Genomic DNA, 26,895 nt, shown 5'->3' with positions numbered 1-26,895 from the left:
AGACTTACATATCTAGAAACATGTATGTATTAAATATACATTATTTATTATATATTTAAAATGTGGTGTGTGTATTTATATTTTAGAGACAGAATTTTGCTCTGTCACGAGAGTTGAAGTGCTGTGGCACAATCATGGCTCACTCACTGCAGCCTGAAACTCCCAGGTTCAGGTGATCCTCCTGTCAAGTAGTTCTCCTGAGCAGCTGGGACTACAGGCAAGCACTACCACACCTGGCTAATTTTTAAATTTTTTGTAGAGACAGGGTCTCACTATGTTGCCCAGGCTGATCTTAAACTCCTAGCCTCAAGTAATCCTCCCGCCTCAGCCTCCCAAATCTCTGGGGTTACAGACATGAGTCACCATACCTGGCCTAGAATATATTTCTAAAACTCTTACAATTCAGTAAGACTATACAGAATCCAATAAAAAGGGGCAAATGAGAAGAAACAGATACTTTACAAAAAGAGACATACAAATAGCCAATGAACATGTGAAAAGATGCTCAATATCATTAGAAAAATGCAAATTTAAAATATGAGATGACATTTGACACTCACTAGAATAACTAAAACTAATAACAAGTGCTAACGAAGATGTGGGGCACCTGGAACTCTCATACACTGCTGGCAGGAGTAAAGAGTGGTATAATCACTTTGGGAAACACTTTGGCAGTTTCTTATCAAGTTAAACACATCTATTATATAACCCAGCGATTCACTTCTTGGTATTTTATCTAAGAGAAATGAAAACATATCTACAATTTTGAAAAAAACAGCAAACCATCTCTAGATGAACGTTCAGAGCAGCTTTATTCATAAGAGTCAAGTGTCCATCAACAGGTGAATGGTTAAACAAGTTTTAGTACGCTCATACAATTGGAATACTAAACAATAAAAAGGAACAAACTATGGACACGTGCAACAACACAGATGAATCTCACAGACATTATGCTGAGCAAAAGAGGCCATACACAAAAGAATATGTATTGTATAATTTCATTTACATCAAATTCTAGAATAGGCAAAGCTAATCCTATAATGACAGAAATCAGTTCATTGGTTGCCTGGAAAATTAAAGCCCAGAAAGAGGAATTTCTGGGACCATGGATATTTTCTTTTCTTTTCTTTTCTTTTCTTTTGAGACAGAGTCTCACTCTGTCACTCAGGCTGGAATACAGTGGCATGATCCCCATTCACTGCAACCTCCGCCTCCTGGGTTCAAGCAATTTTCCTGCCTCAGCCTCCCAAGTGGCTGGGATTACAGGCGCCTACCACCAAGCCCAGCTAATTTTTCTATTTTTAGTAGAGACGGGGTTTCACCATGTTGGCCAGGCTGGTCTTGAACTCCTCACCTCAGGTGATCCATCCACCTCAGCCTCCCAAAGTGCTGGGATTACAGGCATGAGCCACCACGCCCAGCTGACAGTGGATATTTTCTTTACCTTGATTATTACCTGGATGTATACAACCAATAGTCATGTACATGTGAAATATGTGAGTTTTATTGTATTTAAATTACACATTAATGCTGACTTTTTAAAAAAAAACTTATGATATTGCTAAAGTTATGCTTAGAAGGAAATACATAGCCTTAAATGAACATGTTTAAAAAGAATGAAAGGTAAAAAATCAATGATATAAATTTTCTTCTCAAGAAATTAGAGATACCAGAAGTTGGAAGGGTAGGGAAGACAGGATGAAGAGAGATTGATTAATGGGTATAAATATACAGTATAATAGAAGAAATAAGACCTAGTGTTTGATAGATCAGTAGGATGACTATACAATACTCTACTGTATTATTTCAAAATAGCTAGAAGGGAATAATTTAAATGTTTCTAGCATAAAGAAAAGATAAATATTGAAGGTTATGGATATCCCAATTATACTGAATTGATCTTGAAAAATATGAATGTATTAAATTATCACGTGTGCCCCCCAAATATGTACATTATGCATCAATTTTAAAAAACTTTTTTTGAAAAAGAAGAAATTAGAGAAAGAACTAGAAATTAAACCCCAGAAAAGTAGTAGGAAGAAAACAAAAAGCAGATTAATAAAACAGAGAAATGAAAAATAATGTTAAGAATAAAAACATTGTAATATTCTTTATAAACCAGACATAAGTTTAAAAAAAGAACAAAACCACAACCAAAACTTGATTGTTTTGAAAAGACAAGTACAAATGCTGCCTCCTCAGAAGACTCCTGACCACTCTAGCTGAAATAGGCCCTTCCTCCCCACTGCTGGGGCTCACTCCTTTATTGTCTACATGATTTTTACCAAGATCTTACCAATTTTAGTAATTTGATCAAACATTTGTCATCTCTCTTCCCTTCTAGAATGTAGCTCCTTGAGGGCAGGGATTATGTCCATCTCATTCACCACTGTATCATTATGCCTGACAAAAATGCCTGTCACATAACAGACACTCAATAATTAATTTTAAATGAGCTTAGTTTTAAAATTTTGCCACTAGAGTAAAATATGTATGAATAAAAAATCCACTGAGGTATATCAGATCTTATTCAATATGTTTATCATCCACAACCACACGTAGATATTCTCTGTGGACCACGCTTTCCCTAACTCTTCATGTTATACAAAGCCAATATATTTGCCAAGACGCCTAAATAAATTAAAAGCTCGGCTGGGAGCAGTGGCTCACGCCTATAATCCCAGCCCTTTGGGAGGCCAAGGCGGGTGGATCACCTGAGGTCAGGAGTTCAAGATCAGCCTGGCCAACATGGTGAAACCCCATCTCTACTAAAAATACAAAAAATTAGCCAGGCATGGTCGTGGGTGCCTGTAATCCCAGCTATTTGGGAGGCTGAGACAGGAGAATCGCTTTAACTCAGGAGGCAGAGATTGCAGTGAGCCAAGATCACGCCATTGCACTACAGCCTGGGCAACAAGAGCAAAACTCCATCACAGAAAAATAAAATAAAATATTAATTAATTAAAAACTCATGCAAACCAAAATGTAATTCACCTTTGAAATAGTCATGAAGCCAGTTTGAGGAAAAAAAAAAAATTCCTCATCATAGTTACACCCTGGGATGAAAAAAATCATCATAGCATTAATATTAAAGACTGTTAGGGGGTTCTAATTTAAATATATCTTTAAAAATGAGATTAGAGGCCAGGCGCCAGTGGCTCCCGCCTGTAATCCCAGAACTTTGGAAGGCCAAGAGAGGAAGATTGCTTGAGCCCAGGAGTTCAAGACCAGCCCGGGCAACACAATGATACCTTGTCTCTACTAAAATTTAAAAAATTAGCCTGATATGGTGGCACATACCTATATTTCCAGCTACTAGAAGGCCAAGATGGGAGGTTCACTTAAGCCAAGGAGTTCAAGGGTGCAGTGAGTTATCATTGCACCACTGCACTCCAACCTGGGCAACAGAGCAAGATCTTGTTTCAAAAAAAAAAAGAGATCTGAGAGCAAGGGGACCAAGATCATTCTGACTGCTCAAGAAACAACCTAAGCCAGGGTGGGGTGGCTCATGTTTGTAATCCCAGCGCTTTGGGAGGTTGAGGCAGAAAGATCGCTTGAGGTCAGGAGTTCGAGACCAGGCTGAGGAACACAGCAAAAGCCTGTATCTACAAAAAATAAAAAAAAATTAGCTGGGCATGGTGGCGCATGCCTATAGTCACAGCTACTTGGAAGGCTAACATGAGAGGATTACTGGAGGCCAGGAGATCTAGGTTACAGGGAACTAAGATCATTCCACTGCCCTCTAGCTTGGGCAACAGAGCAAAACTCTGTTTCTTGAGAAAAAAAAAAAAGAAACAGAACATGAAGAAATGAAATGGCCAGCCTTCCCACTCAGCTCTCACAAGGGATGGGAACAACTACAAACCATTTTTAAAAGATAGCAGGGCTACACGGGGTTTCTCAACCTTAGCACTACTAACATTTGGGATTAGATAATGCTGTGGTGGGAGAAGCTATCCTGGTGCTGTAGGACGTTTAGCAGCATCCCTGACCTCTATCCACTCGATTCCAGTAGTAGCATCCTGATCGTAACAACCAAAAATATCTCCAGACATTGACAAATGTCCCCTTCAGGGCCAAATCATTCCCAGTTGCGAATCACTGCTTTAGCAGAATTAACGCTAAAACAGTAGTAACAAAACAATCATTCTTAAACACAACTACGTACCTTTTTTTTTTTTTTTTGGAGACAGAGTCTCACTCTATCGCCCAGGCTGGAATGCAGTGGCATGATCTCAGCTCACTGCAACCTCCGCCTCCCAGGTTCAAGCAATTCTCCTGCCTCAGCCTCCCGTAGCTGGGATTACAGGTGCGCACCACCATGCCCAGCTAATTTTTGTATTTCTACTACAGACGGGGTTTCGCCATGTTGGCCAGGCTGGTCTCGAACTCCTGATCTCGTGACCCACCCGCCTCAGCCTCCCAAAGTGCTGGGATTATAGGCGTGAGCCGCCACGACCGGCCTACATGCCTTTTTAACCATCTTAAATTCTATCCCTGTACTGAAGACAGAATTAATTTTGACTCTGCTCAGCATCACGATGATTTTTGGCCACCACTGCAACCATAGGCAAGAATTACCATGTTCTCAGCAAACCAGCCACAAAGTGGGAACGTCTCAGCTAGAGGTAAAAGAAGAAAGACTAAGTTTGATAACTTGAAGGATTCTAGTTAAATTTCTGAATAACACAGAGTTATGAAACCACATGCGTGGGGCCGGGCGTGGTGGCTCACGTCTGTAATCCCAGCATTTTGGGAGGCCGAGGCGGGTGGATCACAAGGTCAGATGGAGACCACACTGGCTAACGTGGTGAAACCCCATCTCTACTAAAAATATAAAAAAATTAGCTGGGTGTGGTGGCAGGCGCCTGTAGTCCCAGTTACTCAGGAGGCTGAGGCTGGAGAATGGCATGAACCCGGGAGGCAGAGCTTGCAGTGAGCCAAGATTGCGCCACCACACTCCAGCCCGGGCAACAGAGCGAGACTCGTCTCAAAAAAATAAATAAATAAATAAAATAAAGTACATGCCTTTTCTACTAAAATCTTACAGACAGGGTAATATCAAGAAAAATTTCAGAAAGTCCAAACTTTTAAAATCCAAATTAAAACTGAAGACACTGATGAAAATCATATTCCAATCTTTAAAGTATGCCTCTCCTATGTCCACTTACTTTTTCACTCATGAAATAAATTACTGTGAAACAATGGAAAAGATTGCTTAAACTGACTACAGTAAAATTACAGGTTTTTTTTTTTTTTACAACAAAGACCATCATGAACAAAGTTAAAACATAAGCCACAGACTAGCTGTTACTAACAACATAAGTATATAAGTAACAAAGGATTAGTATATCTAGAATACAAAAATAACATTTACAAATATGTAAAACACTGTTATCTCACATATCCAAACCTAACATCACTGCATCACTGCTTCAGAAATTTGAGCTGATTCTTTTTTGTTTGTTTGTTTTGTTTTGTTTTGTTTTGTTTTGTTTTGAGACAGAGTCTTGCTCTGTCACCCAGGCTGGAGTGCAGTGGTGCAATCTCAGCTCACCACAACCTCCACCTCCTAGGTTCAAGCGATTCTCCTGCCTCAGCTTCCCAAGTAGCTGGGATTACAGGTGCCCACCATGCCCAGCTAATTTCTGTTTTTTTAGTAAAGATGGGGTTTTGCCGTGTTGGCCAGGCTGGTCTTAAACTTCTGACCTCAGGTGATCTGCCCGCCTCAGCCTCCCAAAGTGCTGGGATTACAGGCATGAGCCACTGTACCCGGCCTTGAGCTGATTTTTAAAAGTACTCCCCCACTTTCTCCAATCACTCAACTTCATTATTCCATCAGTTATGAGAAAAGATCCACTAATTTTATGTCTTTAACCAAAGTCCTTATACCAAAGCCAAACATAAATGCTCAATCACATATTTAGTTTGATTTCCCTCATTCCTTCCATCTCCCAGAATTCCAGAAGCAATCTTATACGAGCCATCACCACACATTAAGGATGGGAAACTCTACCGCCCAGGGACCAGAGAACATAGAGAGAGCTAGGTCCTACCTGAAAATGGCTGCAGCTCATTCAAAAGTACTGTATGAAAGGAGAGAAGGTAGGCCAGGCGCGGTGGCTCACACCTGTAATCCCAGCACTTTGGGAGCCCGAGGCGGGTGGATCACGAGGTCAGGAGTTCATGACCAGCCTGGCCAAGATGGTCAAACTCGTCGTTAGTAAAAATATAAAAATTAGCCGGGCGTGGTGGCTGGCACCTGTAATCCCAGCTACTCAGGAGGTGAAGGCAGAGAATTGCTTAAACCCGGAGGCTGAGGTTGCAGTGAGCCAAGATTGTGCCACTGCACTCCAGCCTGGGCAACAGAGTGAGACTCCATCTCAATCAAAAAAAAAAAAAAGAAAGAAAGAAAGAAAGGAGAAAAGGTTAACACTCCCCTTGACAAGGAAGAAAGAGGCCCTCAGTCTGACAATACACATACAGTTAAGGCAAAGCCACCTACTTTGAGGCATTGAACCATAGCTTTTATAACTAAAAGAATATAATTGGATTGTTTGCAACATAAACAGTAAATGCTTGATGAGATGGATACCCCACCTTCCATAATGCGATTATTATGCATTGTATGCATGTATCAAAACATCTCATATACTCCATAAATATATACACCTACTATGTACTCACAAAAATTAAAAAAAAAAAAAAAAGGCAACAAGCAATCCTTGGTCCCTGTTAACCCATCTGAACCCTTCCTTCCAGGCACTGCCAAAGGATTCAAGTGACAATAGGTTGGAGAAGAAACAAGAGCTCCTCTTACAATTTTACCTCCAAGGGTCTCTCATCTCTCTAAGGGAAAAAAAAAAAATCTATTAAAGGAATGGGCTAGGTATCTGAATAGGAGAACAGAGGTGATAAAATATTTTCTTGCTTACTTCCCAAAGTATGAGTAAAACATGGGAAGAAATAAAAATAGCATTAAAGCCTTAAGCATATTATTCTTGGAAACCTCAGAATCACTAAAGGGCCAGTGATTCCTCCACCTGCCATTATGCATTAGAAGGAATAAAATGGTTCCAGATGCTGCAGTTGCCTGATGTGTTGGATTTAGAGCTGGTATAAGGGTCATGTCAATCGGTGCTGGGCTTCCTGCCCCTCTTAGGGGTTCCAACTGGCAGCCTCTCTCAAGGAGACCCAGAAAGCTCTCTCCTAGCATCTCCAGAGAGCCTGGGAGCTGAGAGTTGGAGGAGCAAAAGGAATCTTTATATCCCAAAAGGGGAGATTATTAAAGAAGATTCATTCATTCTTTCTGTTTTTTTTTTTTTTTTTTTTGAGATGGAGTCTTGCTTTTGTCACCCAGGCTGGAGTGCAGTGGCACAATCTTGGCTTACTGCAACCTCAGCCTCCAGGTTTAAGCAATTCTCTGCTTACTGCAACCTCTGCCTCCCAGGTTTATTCTCCTGCCTCAGCCTCCTGAGTAGCTGGGATTATAGGTGCCTGCTAGCACGCCCAGCTAATTTTTGTATTTTTAGTAGAGATGGGGTTTCACCATGTTGGCCAGGCTGGTCTCAAACTCCTGACCTCAAGTGATCCGCCCATCTCGGCCTTCCAAAGTGCTGGGATTACAGGTGTGAGCCACCATGCCCAGTCCCAAAGATTCATTCTTTAATAATGAATGAGATACAGGTAATAATAATGAGAACAAATCTGTTTGTAGCCTCGGGGGATTGTGACCCTTCCCTAAGGGCTCAGACAGGTAAAGTCTTATGTTATAGTGCAGAATCACATCCCTTCTCCCTCCTCAAAATCCATTTTATTTATTTATGTATTTATTTTGAGACGGAGTCTCGCTCTGTTGCCCAGGCTGGAGTGCAGTGGCTCGATCTCGGCTCACTGCAAGCTCCACCTCCTGGGTTCATGCCATTCTCCTGCCTCAGCCTCCAGAGTAGCTGGGACTACAGGCGCCTGCCGCCACGCCCGGCTAATTTTTTTTTTTTTACCCCAAATCCATTTTAAATGGTAACAGAGGTATGGAATAGTATACAAATCTTTCCATAACACACAAACTCCTCTAAGGCCCCATGTGAGGTGGCCACATCAAGCAAGAAGAAACTAGGAGAGGAAACTACTGTCCCTTTTAAGAAGGAATGGGCAAAGAGAAACAATAGCTCATTCTGTTTATTTTATTTGAGAGGACTCAGGTATACAAACTAAAGTGATAATCCTCCCAAATTTTTTGCTATTATGTCTGTTACCTTAAGAGAGAAGAAGACAATAAAATTGATCCTATGAACAAACAAAAGCATGCTAGTAACCTGCGGGGTGTGCAGGCAGAATCAACAGAACTCAGTTTACTATTTCATTCTACTGGTGAACACTTTGAAACACTGAGACTACAAACCACACACACACACACTCACACACACACACACACACACACACACACAAATGCCCACAAGGATTCAGTAGTTGAGAAAAAAAGGACTGAACAAAGACTGGGGTTTCACAAGCAGAGCATCAGATGTCACAGCAGACACCATGCTGGGAAAGCACAAGAGGCAAAGAAATAAGAAACCTTTACAAAATCACAAATTAAAGAATATTGCTATAGCCCATAATTTCCTCCACAAAATGCACTCAAGTGTAACTGAAAATTTTAAATGATCCCTTCAGAACCTTAATGATGATAAGAATTGCTAATTTGGGAGCAGAGAACAGAGTAGGTTGAAGAGCATATGCTGTGGAGGGCAGGGCCAAGTTACCAGTTCCCACACCCCAGCCTAAGAGAAGGGATAAAGCAAGCATCATTTAAAGCCATGCCTTGGCAAAATAATAAACTAATGCATGTAATGAGCCTCCTGACCTAACTCGTTAGTTGAAACCCTAAATCTTAACCCTGTGAATGCAAAAAGCTGGAGAGTAAACTCTGGTCAGAGAAGACAGGTAAAGCCTTTTCTGACTGGCCGTTTAAAAAATAAAACAGGCTGGGCGCAGTGGCTCACACCTGTAATCCCAGCATTTTGGGAGGGCAAAGCAGGCAGATCACTTGAGACCAGCCTAGCCAACATGGTGAAACCCCATCTCTACTAAAAATACAAATATTAGCCGAGCGTGGTGGTGGGCACCTGTAATCCCAGCTACTCAGGAGGGAGAGGCAGGAGAATTTCCTGAACCTGGGAGGGGGAGGTTGCAGTGAGCTGAGATCACACCACTGCACTCCAAACTGTGCAACAAAGCTAGACTCCGGTCTCAAAATAATAATAATTACCTCTCCCTCCCCCTGCCCCTCCCTCTGCCTCTCCCTCTTTGCACGGTCTCCCTCTGATGCCGAGCCGAGGCTGGACTGGGTCTCCCTCTGATGCCGAGCCGAGGCTGGACTGTACTGCAGTCATCTCGGCACACTGCAACCTCCCTGCCTGATTCTCCTGCCTCAGCCTGCCGAGTGCCTGGGATTGCAGGCGTGCGCTGCCACACCTGACTGGTTTTCGTATTTTTTGGTGGAGACGGGGTTTCGCCGTGTTGGCCGGGCTGGTCTCCAGCTCCTGACCAGGAGTGATCTGCCAGCCTCAGCCTCCCGAGGTGCCAGGATTGCAGACGGAGTCTCGCTCACTCAGTGCTCAACGTTGCCCAGGCTGGAGTGCAGTGGCGTGATCTCCGCTAGCTACAACCTCCACCTCCCAGCCGCCTGCCTTGGCCTCCCAAAGTGCCGAGATTGCAGCCTCTGCCCGGCCGCCACCCCGTCTAGGAAGTGAGGAGCGTCTCTGCCTGGCCGCCCATCGTCTGGGATGTGAGGAGCCCCTCTGCCCAGCGGCGCAGTCTGTGAAGTGAGGAGCGCCTCTTCCCGGCCGTCATCCCATCTAGGAAGTGAGGAGCGTCTCTTCCCGGCCGCCCATGGTCTGGGATGTGGGGAGCGCCTCTGCCCCGCCGCCCCGTCTGAGATGTGAAGAGCGCCTCTGCACGGCCGCGACCCCGTCTGGGAACTGAGGAGTGTCTCTGCCCCACCGCCACCTCGTCTGGGAGGTGAGGAGCGTCTCTGACCGGCCGCCCCGTCTGAGAAGTGAGGAGCCCCTCCACCCGGCAGCCGCCCCGTCTGGGAAGTGAGGAGCCCCTCCGCCCGGCAGCCGCCCCGTCCGGGAAGTGAGGAGCATCTCCGCCCTGCAGCTGCCCCGTCCGGGAGGTGGGGGGCAGCCCCCACCCGGCCAGCCACCCCATCTGGGAGGAGGGGGGCAGCCCCCTCCCAGCCAGCCACCCCGTCCGGGAGGTGGGGGGCAGCCCCCGCCCGGCCGCCGCCCCGTCTGGGAGGTGGGGGGCGCCTCTGCCCAGCCGCCCCGTCTGGGAGGTGAGGAGCCCCTCTGCCCGGCCGCCACCCCATCTGGGAGGTGGGGGGCCCCTCTGCCCGGCCACCCCGTCTGGGAAGTAAGGAGCCCCTCTGCCCAGCCGCCGCCCCGTCTGGGAGGCGGGGGGCCCCTCTGCCCGGCCGCCCCGTCTGGGAAGTGAGGAGCCCCTCTGCCCAGCCGCCACCCCGTCTGGGAGGTGTACCCAACAGCTCATTGAGAACGGGCCATGATGACAATGGCGGTTTTGTCGAATAGAAAAGGGGGAAATGTGGGGAAAAGAAAGAGAGATCGGATTGTTATTGTGTCTGTGTAGAAAGAAGTAGACATAGGAGACTCCATTTTGTTCTGTACTACGAAAAGTTCTTCTGCCTTAGGATGCTGTTGATCTATAACCTTACCCCCAACCCTGTGCTCTCTGAAACATGTGCTGTGTCCACTAAGGGTTAAATGGATTAAGGGTGGTGCAAGATGTACTTTGTTAAACAGATGCTTGAAGGCAGCATACTCGTTAAGAGTCATCACCACTCCCTAATCTCAAGTACCCAGGGACAGGGCCCTCTGCCTAGGAAAACCAGAGACCTTTGTTCACATGTTTATCTGCTGACCTTCCCTCCACTATTGTCCTATGACCCTGCCAAATCCCCCTCTCCGAGAAACACCCAAGAATGATCAATAAATACTAAAAAAAATAAATAAAAAATAAAAAAATAAAAATAAATAAAAAGAGAAATCCAAAAAAAGTTAGATATCTTTTAAAAATATAATAATAATAATTAAAATAATAATAATAATAAATAAAACAATAGGCCAGGCACGGTGGCTCATGCCTGTAATCCCAGCACTTTGGGATGCCAAGGTGGGGGAATCACCTGAAGTCAGCAGTTTGAGACCAGCCTGGACAACATGATGAAACCCTGTTTCCACTAAAAATACAAAAATTAGCCAGGTGTGTGGCAGGCGCCTGTAATACCATCTACTTGGGAGGGTGAGGCCAGAGAATAGCGTGAACCCGGGAGGTGGAGGTTGCAGCGAGCCAAGATAGCACCACTGCACTCCAGACTGAGGGACACAGCAAGACTCTGTCTCAAAATAAATACATACATACATACATACATTAAAAAAAAAATAAACTTTTTCCATAGGGTGATATAAAATTCAAAGAAAATATGTATCTATCTGGGGCCACGCTGTAATGGTGCTTCCTGATGGGTGAAAAGGAACAATGAAAAGAGGAGTTGCTAAAACACAGTACAAAGTCTCTAAGCTAGAAGAGCATTTTTAGAGCAGTGGCTCTCTCAAGATCCTACACTCCACAATGTCACCATCAAGGAAAAAAAATCTCATCCTTGCCTTTTCTCATGTCCATCACGGATTCTGTACCTAAAGAGTATACCTAAGAATCTCAGGCTACTCCTCTCCATACCATTGCCACTATCTGGTCTGGATTCCTACACCAACCTCCACATAGTCTCTCTGCCTCCTAACTTGCTTCCTCTCCAACCCACAATGCAGACAGTGTGAGCTTTCTGAATTTGACCATGTGAGTCTTCACCCACCCAGGATCTTTTAAGACACTACACCTATCCCTTTTGTACTTAGGATAAAAATCTGAAATGCTTAAAGGTTCTTTTGATTGCTCACCTCTAGCCTTCTCTCTGACCACCAACTACCTCCTGCCAACCACCTCCACCCACACAGCTTCTGCTCAATGGTCTCCAGCCTCAAAATCGCAGTGCTCTCACAGGTCTCTGGGCCTTTGCTGATGCTCTCTCCTTCTTTCCCCACCTCTTAATCCAACAGTTACGAATGACTTAATTCTAATTCATGTTCTCAGGTTTCAGTTTAATGGTTATTCCTCCAGAAAGCCTTCTCTAGGTTCCTTTCTCTTTATTCCAGTGTGCCCAACATTACCACACTGCAGTGCCTATCAGTAAAGCTGCAGAGAGAAAGGCAATGGCTGCTGCTGTCTCTAATTATACTTACTGTTTGAGAAACTACATTCAAAACTAGACGTATCTAAAGTACATAAAATTCAGGCCGGGCGCAGTGACCCATGCCTGTAATCCCAGAACTTTGGGAGGCCGAGGCGGGTGGATCACTTGAGGTCAGGAGTTCGAGACCAGCCTAGCAAACATGGTGAAACCCTGTCTCTACTAAAACTACAAAATTACCCAGGTGTGGTGGTGGGCACCTGTAATCCCAGCTAGTAAGGAGGCTGAGGCAGGAGAATCGCTGCAACCTGGGAGGTGGAAGCTGCACTGAGCCAAGATCACGCCACTGCATACCAGCCTGGGCAACAAGAGTGAAACTCCATCTCAAAAAAAAAAAAAAAAAACCCTCAAATTCAAGCAAATACATCCTGTTTCTGTATTCTAAATTGTATCAAAAGCCACTGGAAGGCCAGGCGCAGTGGCTCACAGTTGTAATCTCAGCACTTTGGGAGGCTGAGGCGGGTGGATTACTCAAGGTCAGGAGTTTCAGACCAGCCTGGATAACATGGTGAAACCCCATCTCTACTAAAAATACAAAATTAGCTGGGCATGGTCGTGGGGGTCTGTAATCTCAGCTACTCGGGAGGCTGAGGCAGGAGAATCACTTGAACCCAGGAGGCGGAGGCTGCAGCGAGCGGAGATCGCGCCACTGCACTGCAGCCTGGGCGACAGATCAAGACTCAGTCTCAAAAAAAAAAAAAAAAAATTAGCCAGGTATGGTGGCTCACACCTGTAATCCCAGCTTCTCGGGAGGCTGAGGCAGGAAGAATCACTTGAACCTGGGAGGCAGAGGTTGCAGTGGGCCGAGATCACGCCACTGTACTCCAGCCTGGGCAACAGAGTGAGATTCCATCTCAAAAAAAAGAAAAAAAGAAAAAAGAAGACCACTGGAAGACTTCAGAAGATAACAATTCAAAGAATACTTAACCACCTTCCCTTCAGGAGGGTTGGCAGAACAACTATTGCCTACAGCCCCAGTCCCAAGTCTGTGGTGAGCCCTGCTAGAGAGGAACCCCATTGTATTCCCAGTCATATCCAAGGCCATCTAACAACTACTCCAGTCACTCCTGCAGGAGCACTGGGTCCAGCCCATCAGCAATGCTTATTATCCTTCTTCCGCTATTTAGTCACCTTGCGAACATAAACTAATTCAGTCATCAAACAACCATATTAAGGAGATCATGCTCTAATTGTTCCCATTTTACAGATGAGGACATTTACCTCACAAAGCCCTAAGGAGTAAAGATAAGATTTGATTCCAGGTGGTTGATTTGTCTACAAGGTCCATGCTCTAAGCCACCACACTGCACTACTTCCCCTCTACTCCCATTTCCCTGAAAGCTATGTGGGAACAAAATAGAGAGTTCAGATCCACACATGTACTATACCTTGGTTTACAACAAAGGGTACAATAAAAATGCAATGCAGAGTCCTAGATAAATTAGATAACCATACTGGGGCAGAGGGGGATGAACCTCGACCCCTATCTCACATCATACAAAAATCAATTCCAGATGGATTACAAACCTAAACGATGGATTCCAAAACCAAACTCCTATCTGCTCCCCATCTGTACCTCCCCCACAATCTTCCCAAGCTCAGAAAATGGCATCTTCCAGTTTATCAGTCCAAATACCATGGAATTCATCCTTAATTTCTCTCATACAATCTATATCCATTTGACCAACAAATCCTATTAGCTCTATCTTCAAAACATATCCTGAATCCAACTACTTTCACCACCTCCACCAAGCTATCATCGCCTCCTACTTAGATTTCTGCATTATCTTCCTAGCTGGTTTCCCTACTTTATCCCTTATCCCCCATACAGGCAATTACCTCCATATCAGCCAGAATGATCTTTTAAAAGTCAGATTGTGTCACTCCTCTGCCCAAATTCTCCAACAGCTCTTGCTATTCCACTTGCCTACAATATTTTTTCCCTAGACAACCACCTGGCTAGCCCACTTACTTCCCTCAGGTGCAGTGGCTCATATCTGTAATTCCATCACTTGGAAGGCTGAGGTGGGAGTACAACTTAAGGCCAGGAGTTCAAGACTAGCCTGGGCAACAGAGCAAGACCCCACCTCTACCCCAAAAATTATTTATTTATTCATTTGTTTATTTTTCAGGCAGCCTTTCAAGCCACAGTAGGCTTGGAGATTCCCTATTATTTATTTATTTATTTATTTTGAGGCAGAGTCTCCTTCTGTCACCCAAGCCAGAGTGTAACAGCACAATCTTGGCTCACTGCAACCTCCACTCCCAGGTTCAAGCAATTCTCCCGCCTCAGTCTCCCAAGTAGCTAGGATTACAGGTACCTACCACCATGTTCAGCTAATCTTTGTATTTTTTAGTAGAGGTGGGGTTTCACCTTGTTGGCCAGGCTGATCTCAAACTCCCAACTTCAAGTGATCCACCTGCCTCAGCCTCCCAAAGTGCTGGGATTACAGGCGTGAGCCACTGCATCCAGCCTATTTATTTATTTTCTGAGACAAAGTCTCACTCTGTCACCCAGGCTGGAGTGCAGTGGCACAAAGTTGACTCACTACAGCCTCAACCTCCTGGCTCAAGTGATCCTCCCACCTCAGCCTCCTAAGCAACTGGGACTACAGGTGCTTGACACCATGCCTGGCTTTTTTTTTTTTTTTTTTTTTGTAGTAGTAATGAGGTCTTCGCTATGTTGCCTAGGCTGGTCTCAAACTCCTGACTTCAACTGATCCTCCTGCCTCAGTGTCCCAAAGTGCTTGGATTACAGGCATAAGCCACTAGGCCCAGCCTCTCTACAAAAAGTTTTTTAAAAATTAGCTGGAGTGGTGGTATGCACCTGTAGTCCTAGGTACTTGGAGGCTAAGACAGGTGGATCCTTTCAGCCCAGGAGTTCAAGGCTACAGTGAGCTCTGTCTCTAAAAAGGAAGCACCACCCCAGACTTTACCTACTCTCCCTTTCTTCATAACACTTATACCTTCTGACATATTGTTTATATACTTGTTTACCATCTATCTCTACCTACTAAAATGAAAATCCCATGAGGAGAGGCGTTTTTGTTCCCCATTCCCAATGCCCACGACAATGCCTGGCAAAGAGCAGGTGCTCAATAATTATTATTGAATGACTGGATGAATGTATCTCTTTCCCCTGCTGCTCTCGCACACTGTTATTGCTTTCCTAATGCCCCCTGGTCTGTTTGAGACTTGCCATTGTTTTAGGCAGTGATACTCATGGGGCTACACAGCTTTTTAAGCAACTTCGACTCCAAGCCAACTCTTAACTACCAGGTACCTAACTAACAAGAAATTAATTTCCACTAACACATTTGACAAAGTCTATTCTGATAGTCCTATAGATCATATGGTGATCTGTGGGCTGGAGAGTAGTCACGTAGATTCACAGACAGATGAATAACCTTATTCACTGAATGATAATGGTTCATCTAAAGGGAGATCTTTACCAAAGTGCCACTAAGTTCTATTCTCAGTTTTATCCTATTCCATTTTTTCCCCATGATGTGGATAGTCAGTAGTCTGACGGAATTCATTATCTAAGCAAAATGAAAGCACATGCCCCACAAAGACTTGTACATGAATGTTCATAGTGGTCTTATTTGTAATTGAAAACAAAAATGAAAAAACAATGCCCTGGGCCAAAAAAAAAAAGAAAGAAAACGAAGCTGGGTGTGGTGGCTCACGTCTTTAATCCCAGCATTTTGGGATGCAAAGGCAGGCGGATCACTTGAGGTCAGGAGTTCAAGACCAGCCTGGCCAACATGGTGAAACCGCGTCTCTATTAAAAATACAAAAACTTAGCTGGGCATGGTGGCAGGCGCCTATAATCCTGGCAACTCAGGGGGCTGAGGCAGAGGTTGCAGTAAGCCGAGATCGCACGACTGCACTCCAGCCTGGCAACAGGGCAAGACTCTTTCTCGAAAAAAAAACAACAAAAAAACAAAAAAACACATGAAATGGATAAACAAATTGGGATACATATCCATAAAGTGGAATACTACTGAGTAATGAAAGGGAATGAGCTATTCAAACATACAAGAATGAATCTCTGGCTGGGCGTGGTGGCAAATGCCTGTAATCCTAGCACTTTGGGAGGCCGAGGAGGGCAGATTATCTGATGTCGGGAGTTCAAGATCAGCCTGGCCAACATGGTGAAACCCCGTCTCTACTAAAAAATATAAAAAATTAGGCCAGGCGCGGTGGCTCACGTCTGTAATCCCAGCACTTTGGGAGGCTGAGGTGGGCGGATCACGAGGTCACAAATTCGAGACCAGCCTAACCAACATGGTGAAACCCCATCTCTACTAAAAATACAAAAATTAGCAGGGCGTGGTGGCACGTGCGTGTAACCCCAGCTACTCAGAAGGCTGAGGCAGGAGAATTCCTTGAACCCCTGAGGCAGAGGTTGCAGTGAGCCAAGATCACGCTATTGCACTCCAGCCTGGGGGACATAGCGAGACTCCCTCTCAAAAAAAAAAAAAAAAAAAAAAAAAAAAAAAAACCCGGGCGCAGTGGTTCATGCCTGTAATCTCAGCACTTTGGGAGGCTGAGGCGGGTGGATCACGAGGTCAGGAGTTCAAGACCAGCCTGGCCAAAATGGTGAAACCTCCTCTCTACTAAAGATTAAAAAAAAATTAGCCAGGCATGGTGATTAGTTAGTTAGGAAATACATTTATTTTAAAAATCATGTGTTCATAACAGTACTCTTAATTTCAGTTCTTCTATTCCATATCTGTATCTCCTCTGTCCCACAGTGAGAACCTTGTTTCCAACAGCATCAATACATGTACTTATTTGCCCAGTCCTACAATATACTCAAAATAGGTGGGTTTTGTTTTTGTTTTTGTTTTTTTGAGATGGAGTCTCACTGTCACTGAGGCTGGAGTACAGTGGCACGATCTTGGCTCACTGCAACCTCCGCCTCCTGGGTTCAAGCGATTCTCCTGTCTCAGCCACCCAAATTGCTGGGATTACAGGTGCATGCCACCACACCCGGCTAATTTTTGTATTTTTAGTAGAGACAGGGTTTCACGATATTGGTCAGGCTTGTCTCTGACTCCTCACCTCACGTGATCTATGCGCCTTGGCCTCCCAAAGTACTGAGATTACAGGCGTGAGCCACCGCACACAGCCTCAAAATAGTTTCAAATAGTTTCATTACAAACAATAAATCTAAGTAAAGATCAAGGTTTTACTTCATTTTTTTGAGACAGAGTCTCACTCTGTCACCAAGGCTGGAGTGCAGTGGCATGATCACAGCTCACTGCAGTCTTGACCTCCCAGACTCAATGAGTCTTCCTGCCTCAGCCTCCTGAGTAGCTTGGACTACAGCTGTACACCATGCCTGGATAATTTTTAAATTTTTTGTAGTGATGGAGTCTCATTATTTTGTTCAGGCCGGTCTTGAACTCCTGGGCTCAATGGATTCTCCTGCCTTGGACTCCCAAAGTGCTAAGATTATAGGTGTAAGCCATTGTGGCCAGCTCTAAGATTTTTCTTTTTTTACAGTACTTTTTTCCATATAATATGTCCCACTGAAGCTATATAGACAAGAGTACTATATTAAAAGTTACTTGGGGCCAGGTGCGGTGGCTCACGCCTGTAATCTCAGCACTTTGGGAGGCCGAGGCAGGCGGATCACAAGGTCAGGAGTTCGAGACCAGCCTGGCCAGCATGGTGAAACCCCGTCTCTACTAAAAATATACTAAAAATACAAAAATTAACCAGGCATGGTAGCAGGTGCCCATCGTCAGTCCCAGCTACTTGGGAGGCTGAGGCAGGATAATCACTGGAACCCAGGAGGTGGAGGTTGCAGTGATCCGAGATCATGCCACTGCACTCCAGCCTGGGTGACGGTGAGGCTCCGTCTCAAAAAAAAATAAAAAATAAAAAAGTTACTTGGGGCCAGGCACAGTAGCTCATGCCTGTAATCCCATCACTTTGGGAGGCTGAGGCGGGTGGATCACTTCAGGCCAGGAGTTTGAGACTAGCCTGGTCAACATTGTGAAATCCCATTTCTACTATCTGGTTGTTGCAAAAGTAATTGCGGTTTTTGCCCTTTTTTTTTTTTTTTTTGGTAAAAAATACAAAAATTAGCCGGGTGTGGTGGGGTACACCTACAATCTCAGCAATCTCAGCTACTCAGGAGGCTGAGGCAGGAGAATTGCTTGAACCTGGGAGACAGAGGCTGTAGTAAGCCAAGACTGAGCCACTGCACTCCAGCCTGGGTGACAGAGCATGAGACTCTGTCTCAAAAAAAAGAAAAGAAAAGAAAAGCTACTTGGATTATTTTTTTTCACATTTTTCCCACCTTTATTCAGGTTTGATTGTATACTATTTATATAAAACTAATAAAAATCAAGATAATGATCATGTGTCACCCCTGAAAGTTTTTCTTATGCCGCTTTAAAGTCCTTCTCTCCTCTCTCTGCCCCTAATCCTATCCCTAGAAAAGCACTAAGCTGCTTTCTGTCATTAAGGATTGGTTTGTATTTTCTAGACTTTTAATATAAATGGAATCACATGATGTATTCTCTCTTGCTCTCTCACTCTCTTTTGGAAAAACTCTAAAACCATGTTTTTCCTCTGCTCTCACACCACTACAACAACAATCATCACCACAGAAGACTTCTAGTGACCAAATGTGTAGGGATTTCTCCCCACCACCAAGCGACCAATTAATTCTGCAGTAGGTATCAGCTAGGTGTCCTCCAAATCAATTCTAACACTGTCTACCTGGAAATTATGTCAGATAGTGTCAGATCCATTTAAGTGCTCAGTCACAAGACTGCCCCCCGACGCACACCAGTTGATAGGCTTCATGTTGGGGTTCCCATGAACCCCTCTTTGGGTTCAATTAATTTGCTGGAACCACTCACAGAACTCAGAGAAATGTTTACTGGTTTATTATAAAGGATACAGATGAGGAGATGCTAGGGTAAGGGATGGGGGAAGGGGTGCAGAGCTTCCATACCCTCCCTTTGTGTGACACCCTCCAGAAACCTCCGCATGTTCAGCTATCCATAAGCTCTCCAAACTCAGTCCTCTAGGGTTTTTTGTTTGTTGGAGACAGAGTCTCGCTCTGTCACCCAGGCTATAGTGCAGTGGTACAATCTTGGCTCACTGCAGTCTCTGCCCCCTGGGTTCAAGCAATTCTCCTGCCTCAGCCTCCCGAGTAGCTGGGATTACAGGCGTGCACCACCATGCCCAGCTAATTTTTGTATTTTTTAGTAGAGACAGGGTTTCACCATATTGACCAGGCTGGTCTCGAACTCCTGGCCTCAGGTGATCCTCCCTCCTCAGCCTCCCAAAAGTGCTGTGATCCCCAAGCGCTGGGATTACAGGCGTGAGCCACCGCACCCATCCCCTCTAGGATTTTTATGGAAGCTTCACGTCAGTATTACTTCCCCCAGCGTATGAGTGGGACCCTCTCCGGAATGAGGGTCTTATGATCCATAATTAGAAAGGAGGGTTTGGAATTTTAGAGTCCTGCCTTGGGGCAGGTAAAAGGATGGCAGGAGTAGGTCAGAGAGATTCTGTTTCCTGAGGTCTCCCCCTGAGGCCTAACACATGCACCATTATAACAAAAGACTGTAACAAAGACTATGGGAGTTATAAGCCAAATATATATATATATATATATATATATATATATATATGGGTATTTTAGGCTTAATACCACATTCTTTCTTATTCTCTCTCTCACTCTCTTGCTCTTTTTCTTTCTCTCTCTCTCAGGAGTTCTGGCTTTCACTCAGCATAATTATTTTGATATTCATTCTTTTTTTTTTTTTTTGAGACAAAGTCTCGCTCTGTAGCCCAGGCTGGAGTGCAGTGGCGTGATCTCGGCTCACCGCAACCTCCGCCTCCCAGGTTTAAGCGATTCTCCTGCCTCAGCCTCCAGAGTACCTGGGATTACAGGTGAGCACCACTGCATTCTGTCACCCAGGCTGGAGTGCAATGGCACAATCTCGGCTCGCTGCAACCACTGCCTCACGAGTTCAAGCGATCCTCGTTCTTCAGCCTCCCAAGTAGCTGGGACTACAGACGTGGGCCACCATACCCAGCTAAGTTTTGTATTTTTAGTAGAGATGGGGTTTCTCCATGTTGGCCAGGCTGGTCTCTAACTCCTGACCTCAGGTGAACCACCTGCCTTGGCCTCCCAAGGTGCTGGAGTTACAGGCATGAGCCACCGCACCCAGCCAAAATAGCTTATTTCATCTCAAAAAAGTATGTGAATTTTGATTTCTATGTCATAATTTTCATTATAAAAAACATTTAAATTCCTTACCAGTTAAAGTACCGAACCTCCTAACCTTGACACCACTTCACCAATCTTCCAGTAAAACTGACATTCTAACAAGTTTGTCAAGTTCATCCTAAAGCTCCATAAACTCCCAGTTACCCCCAACCACAAATGGAGGAACTAAGTTTGGAAATAAAACTCTTTGGCAAGCAGTCATTCTTAGAATAATCAGTAAGTTACTTATGTCTGTAGTTTCTGACCTGGACTTTGATTTGTTATAAAATTCTTGAGAAAAGCCCTACGGTTTTGTGTTTTTTCTTCATTGTTTTTTTTTTTTAAATGAAGTCTTGCTCTTGTCCCCCAGGCTGGAGTGCAATAGCGCGATCTCGGCTCACTGTAACCTCCGCCTCCTGGGTTCAAGCAATTCTCCTGTCTCAGCCTCCCAAGTAGCTGGGATTACAGGCGCCTGCCACCACACCCGGCTAATTTTTGTATTTTTAGTAGAAATGGGGTTTCACCATGTTGGCCAGGCTGGTCTCGAACTCCTGACCTCAACTGATCCGCCCGCCTCGGCCTCCCAAAGTGTTGGGATTATAGGCGTGAGCCACTGCACCCGGGCAAGAAAAGCCCTACTCTTGTCTTAGCTGAACATGGCTGTCCACAACGTAGGCCAAACAATTTGGATGAGCAGTGTGTTCTCAGAAGAAAAGGATGGTGGTGGCTCAGGATACCTTCTTGGAGAACCAAAGACCAAAGAAACTCAGCACAGGTAATAAAGTAAAAGCACTGGAGGAAAAGAACTGGGACATCCGGTTTTTCCTTGCAAATATTCACATAAGAAAAAGGGTAGCCTAAAAGAAATGCAAGTGGTAGTGGGAAGGGGAATCTCATTATTAACTAAGATTTGACATATATCTAGAAAATAGCTGAAATTTTGGAGTGAAACTAGGAACTGGATCCATAAATCTGAATGAATAAGAAACATGAAGCTCTTGTTAAACAAAGAAAACATATTAAATTCTAAGACTCTCCTTTACCCTCCAATCTTTAGTGCATATTCAAGCCCAGGTTTCTTCTTGTTATTTTTCTCCCATGTTTCTCTGCTGCAGGAGGACAAGAAACTACTTTGGAGAAATAATATTAGGATTTTTGCCATTTGTACAGACTGAAAGACCCTTGGACATCTCTCTTGGTCTGGGCTCCCTATCACATACAGTTGACAGAGCCATCAACCATTAAGTAAGAGTCTATTGCAGGCTTAAAGAGTGAAGTAAGGCCGGGAGCGGTGGCTCACGCCTGTAATTCCAGCACTTTGGGAGGCCGAGGTGGGTGGATCACTTGAGGTCAGGAGTTTGAGACCAGCCCAGCCAACATGGTGAAACCCATCTCTACTAAAAATACAAAAATTAGTTGGGTGTGGTGGTGTGTGCTGTAATCCCAGCTACTCGGGAGGCTGAGGCAGGAGAATCACTTGAACCTGGGAGGCGGAGGTTGCAGTGAGCCGAGATCCTGCCACTGTACTCCAGCCTGGACAACAGAGTGAGACTCTGTCTCAAAAACAAACCCAAAAAACAAAAACAGTGAAGTGACATCAAGGAAATAAATGTGCCAATGAACCAGCAATACACTGGAAAATCCCTTTACAAAACCATGAAAACATAGGACTCTACCTGCGACATGTATCCAACCATTCCACACTTTCACATCCACTGGAACATACATTAAGCAGCAACTGGAAATAAACTTTTTAAAATAAAGACTGGATTATTCCAGGAGTTCCCTTCATCTAAATATTCCAAAGTACCTCATGTGGGGGAATAGACTGGACCTGAACCTAAGCTAGAAGAAAATATGGAGCCCCAAAACCATTACCAGGCCAAGTGTGGTGGCTCACGCTTGTTATCCCAGCACTTTGGGAGACTGAGGCAGGCAGATTGCTTGAGCCCAGAAGTTCCAGACCAGCCTGGGCAACATGGCAAAACCCTGTCTCTGCAAAAAAAAAAAAAAAAATTTGCTAGACCGGGCGCAGTGGCTCATGCCTGTAATCCTAGCACTTTGGGAGGCTAAGGTAGGAGGACTGCTTAAGGCCAGGAGTTCAAGAGCAGCCTGGCAACATAGAGAGACCCTGTGTCTATTTTTTTAAAAAATTTAAAAGCCTGTAATCCCAGCAGTTTGGGAGGCTGAGGTGGGTGGATCATTTGAGGTCAGAAGTTCGAGATCAGCCTAGCCAACATGGTGAAACCCCGGCTCTACTAAAAAAAAACACTTACACACAAAAATTAGCCAGGCATAGTGGCACATGCCTGTAATCCCAACTACTCAGGAGGCTGAGGTAGGAGAATCGCTTGAACCTGGGAGGCAGAGGTTGCAGTGAGCTGAGATAGCTCCACTGTACTCCAGCCCAGGCAACAGAGTGAGACTCCATCTCAAAATAAAATAAAATAAAATAAAATAATAATTTTTAAAAAATTTTAAAAATTAGCTGGGCATGGTGACGCACACCTGTAGTCTCAGCTACCTGGGAGGCTAAGGTGGGAGGACCACCTGACCCTGGGGTGCTGCAGTGAGTCGTGATCACGCCACTGCACTCCAGCCTGGGTGATCCTGGGTGAGACCCTGTCTCAAAAAAAAAAAAAAGAAGACTGAATGAATGAAAGAAAGAAAAACTATTATATAAGGAAAGCCAATCCCAGAGGTATCAAATTTTGAACCCCTACCTTTAATAACAACAGACCCTAAACGTGTTAACACCCAACTTTCCCTACCATTCTGAAAGAATAGAGAAAGCTAAGGACAGATATCAGGAGAAAAGAAAAAGAGGGGGATGAAAAACCAAATCCAAAATGTCTCACAACATGTCATGGGTCCTTTAACATGTTATAAACAAAAAACACTACCTTCTCCTCACTTGAAGGTTGGTTTGAAGACAAAGTCATGGTGCTGTTCTCCAACAGCCAAACCTCCGTGTTCTATAATAACCAGTTCTTGCACTACTATCCCACTACTCAACATACAAAGGTCAGTATCAAGGAGGAAACAATGGCCTGACTTATTGTACCAAAGCCAAAAATATCTTTCAGTCCCCCATCCACTCCCTATCCTGTTCATCCCACCTTTGTAAAAGATCTCATAATCTTCCTGGGCTTTTACCCATCCCTCTTCAATCTGCCCTACAAATCCAGTAAGTCACCAAGTCCTATAAAATCCAGTGCAACAAGTCTGACCATTTACTCCTCTTGTGTGATCGACTGACACAAACAGTTCTAATCCTCATTACCCTTTCCCATAGAGTTCTACTACAGACCTAACTGATCCTCCCTGTCTACAGGCCATGTCTTTGATACAGTGCTAGAGTACCATTCCTGAAGTCAAAGGTCTAACATTCCTGAAGTCAAAGGTCTGATGGATGCTCCTCAGTAAAAGTGCCCATCGGCCAGGCACGGTGGCTCATGTCTGTAAGCCCAGCACTTTGGGAGGCTGAGGCGTGTGGATTAATTGAGTTCATGTGTTTGAGACCAGCCTGGCCAACATGGTAAAACTCTGTCTCTACTGAAAATACAAAAAATTAGCAGGATGTGGTGGCGCGTGCCTGTAGTCCCAGCTACTCAGGAGGCTGAGGCAGGAGAATCGCTTGAACCTGGGAGGTGAAGGTTGCAGTGAGCCGAGATTGTGCCACCAGCCTGGATGACAGAGCGAGACTCCGTCAAAAAAAAAAAAAAAAAAAAAAGCGCCCATCAATTCCATGTTGCCTATAAAACAAATTCTAAACTACTCCATGATCTAACCATAGGTCATCTCTCCAGTCTCACTCTGGTGATTCCCCCTCTTGTGTCCAGTGCATTAACAAATAAGACGGCTCATCATTCCTTAGCATTTGCCATACGTTCCCTTCTACTTTGCCTTATACCTCCTGTTACTTCTAACTGTCCTTCCACCTCTGCTCAACAATAATTAACAATCACCTTCTTCCCTCAAAGCAGAAACTAGGAAAGAAAGCAAACATATCACAGGAAAGGCGATTATAAGAATCTATGGTCTCAGAAGCAGCATTGGTTTGAAAAAGGAGCAATGCCTTGAAGACCAAAAGTCCAGCTTTGCCACTTTCTTGCTAAGTTATACTGAGTAAGCCACTCACCTTTCTGAGCCCCAGTTTCCCCATCTGTAAAATGTATCTACCCTACCTAACATACAAGATTATCCAGACAATTAAGTATGGGCCGGGCACAGTGGTTCATGCCTGTAATCCCAGCACTTTGGGAGGCCAAGGCAGGAGGATCACCTGAAGTCAGGAGTTTGAGACCAGCCTGGCCAACATGGTGAAACTCTGTCTCTACTAAACACAAAAACTTAGCCAGGCATAGTGGTGCATGCCTGTAATTCCAGCTACTACTCGGGAGGCTGAGGTGGGAGAACTGCTTGAACTCAGGAGGTGGAGGTTGCAGTGAGCTGAGATCATGCCACTGCACTCCAGCCTGGGCAAAAGAGCAAGACTCCATCTCAAAAAAAGAAAAAGAAAAAAGAAAGACAAGTCTGATAAAGTGTGTCAAAATGCTTATGGGGGGATGGAGCTAAAGCTTACAGGGAAAATTATACCTTTAAATGCTTATATATAAAAAAATCTAAAAATTAATAAGCTACGCACATTCTTAAGAAGTTTTAAAGAAAGCTTTAAATACTTACATAGAAAAACATCTGAAAATTAATAAGCTACGCGCATTCCTAAGAAGTCTAAAAGAAAGGCAAAATAAACCCAAAAGAAACAGAAAATTAGAAAGTAGAAATTACAAAGAAAACAAACACAATACACCAAACCCAAAAGACAGTTTTTTGAAAAGAATAAGATTGTTCACATGCTTGTGTAAACTATGACAAACAATATAAAAGTAAGCTACGGTTATCCAGTAGAAATGAAACTTCAAAATAAAAAGGGCTGAAGTGGCCGGGCACAGTGGGTCACGCCTGTAATCCCAGCACTTTGGGAGGCCGAGACGGACGGATCACGAGGTCAGGAGATCGAGACCATTCTGGCTAACACGGTGAGACCCCGTCTCTACTAATAATACAAAAAATTAGCCAGGCATGGTGGTGGGCGCCTGTAGTCCCAGCTACTCAGGAGGCTGAGGCAGGAGAATGGCGTAAACCTGGGAGGAAGAGGTTGCAGTGAGCCGAGATCGCGCCACTGCACTCCAGCCTGGGCGACAGAGCAAGACTCCATCTCAAAAAAACATAAAAAAAAAAAAAAAAAAGGGGGCTGAAGTAAGTTTCTTTTGTGAAATGGTTTCTCAGATCTCAGTACTATTGACATTTGGGACAGATAATTGTTGGGGTGAGCTAGGGGCTCTCCTATGCATTGTAGGATGTTTAATAGCATCCTCAGCCTCTATCCACAAGATGACAGTAGCATCCCCACCCCACCCCCAACAATCCTGACAACCAGTGTCTTCACACATTGTAAACTGTTCCCTAAGAAGCAAAATCATACCAGGTTGAGAACCACTGCTCTAAGAAAACAAAAGGGCCACATCACACTACACCAACTAAAACTAGATTATTCATAGCTATTCTTACTAGTAGAATAGCTAGCTGCTCTGCCCATGACTACGGGATGGCAGCAAGGACAAGACTAAAGAAATAGGCAGGTTTTGGATTTTTCAGGAAAATTGCATAGAGTGCTCAACATGAGAGGAAAAGAAAAGCTTTAGGCCGGGCGTGGATCACGCCTGTAATCCCAGCACTTTGGGAAGCCGAGGCAGGTGAATCACCTGAGGTCAGGAGTTCAAGACCAGCCTGGCCAAAATGGTGAAACCCTGTCTCTACTAAAAATACAAAAATTAGCTGGGCATGGTGGCAGGCACCTGTAATCTCAGCTACTCAGGAGGTTGAGGCAGGAGAATTGCTAGAACCTGGAGGCGGAGGTTGCAGTGAGCCGAGATCGCGCCATTGCACTCCAGCCAGGGCCAACAAAAGAAAAAAAGAAAAGCTTTAAGAGGTAAAATAGGGTCAAAGACACCACAAGTAACAGAAGTATCACTTTTATTTTTGTGGCTCTAACACTGTAGTGAAATATAAAAATGGTCCTTGAGTCAAATTCCAAGAAGTCAGTTAACCTAGCAGAGTACAGCAGGACATAGGGCCTAATGGAACGTTTGTTTATCACTCTGAACTTCAATAAAAATGAGTCATTTTAAAATTTTAAAAAAGTATTTAAGGCCGGGCATGGTGGCTCACCCCTGTAATCCCCAGCACTTTGGGAGGCCAAGGCGGGCAGATCACCTGAGGTTAGGAGTTCAAGAACAGCCTGACCAACATAGAGAAA

General features: G+C 44.5%; 1 protein-coding gene and 1 non-coding gene across 6 annotated transcripts in view; one reads left to right on the top strand and one right to left on the bottom strand.

Annotated features, from left to right (window-relative positions):
* The window catches only part of LOC100995302 (RAD54 like 2), a 171,713-nt gene that overhangs the window by 86,236 nt on the left and 58,582 nt on the right, over nucleotides 1-26,895 (bottom strand). The gene's annotated exons all lie outside the window — the stretch shown is intronic.
* LOC112439473 (U6atac minor spliceosomal RNA) lies at nucleotides 6,407-6,531 on the top strand. Its single transcript, XR_003027750.1, has one exon. It is a non-coding gene; the product is annotated as a U6atac minor spliceosomal RNA (small nuclear RNA).

Source organism: Pan paniscus, chromosome 2 (assembly GCF_029289425.2).
Source record: "Pan paniscus chromosome 2, NHGRI_mPanPan1-v2.0_pri, whole genome shotgun sequence".
Lineage (NCBI taxonomy): Eukaryota > Metazoa > Chordata > Mammalia > Primates > Hominidae > Pan > Pan paniscus.
The sequence above is the reverse complement of the archived record's forward strand: the minus strand, read 5'-3'. Positions and strand labels throughout refer to the sequence as shown.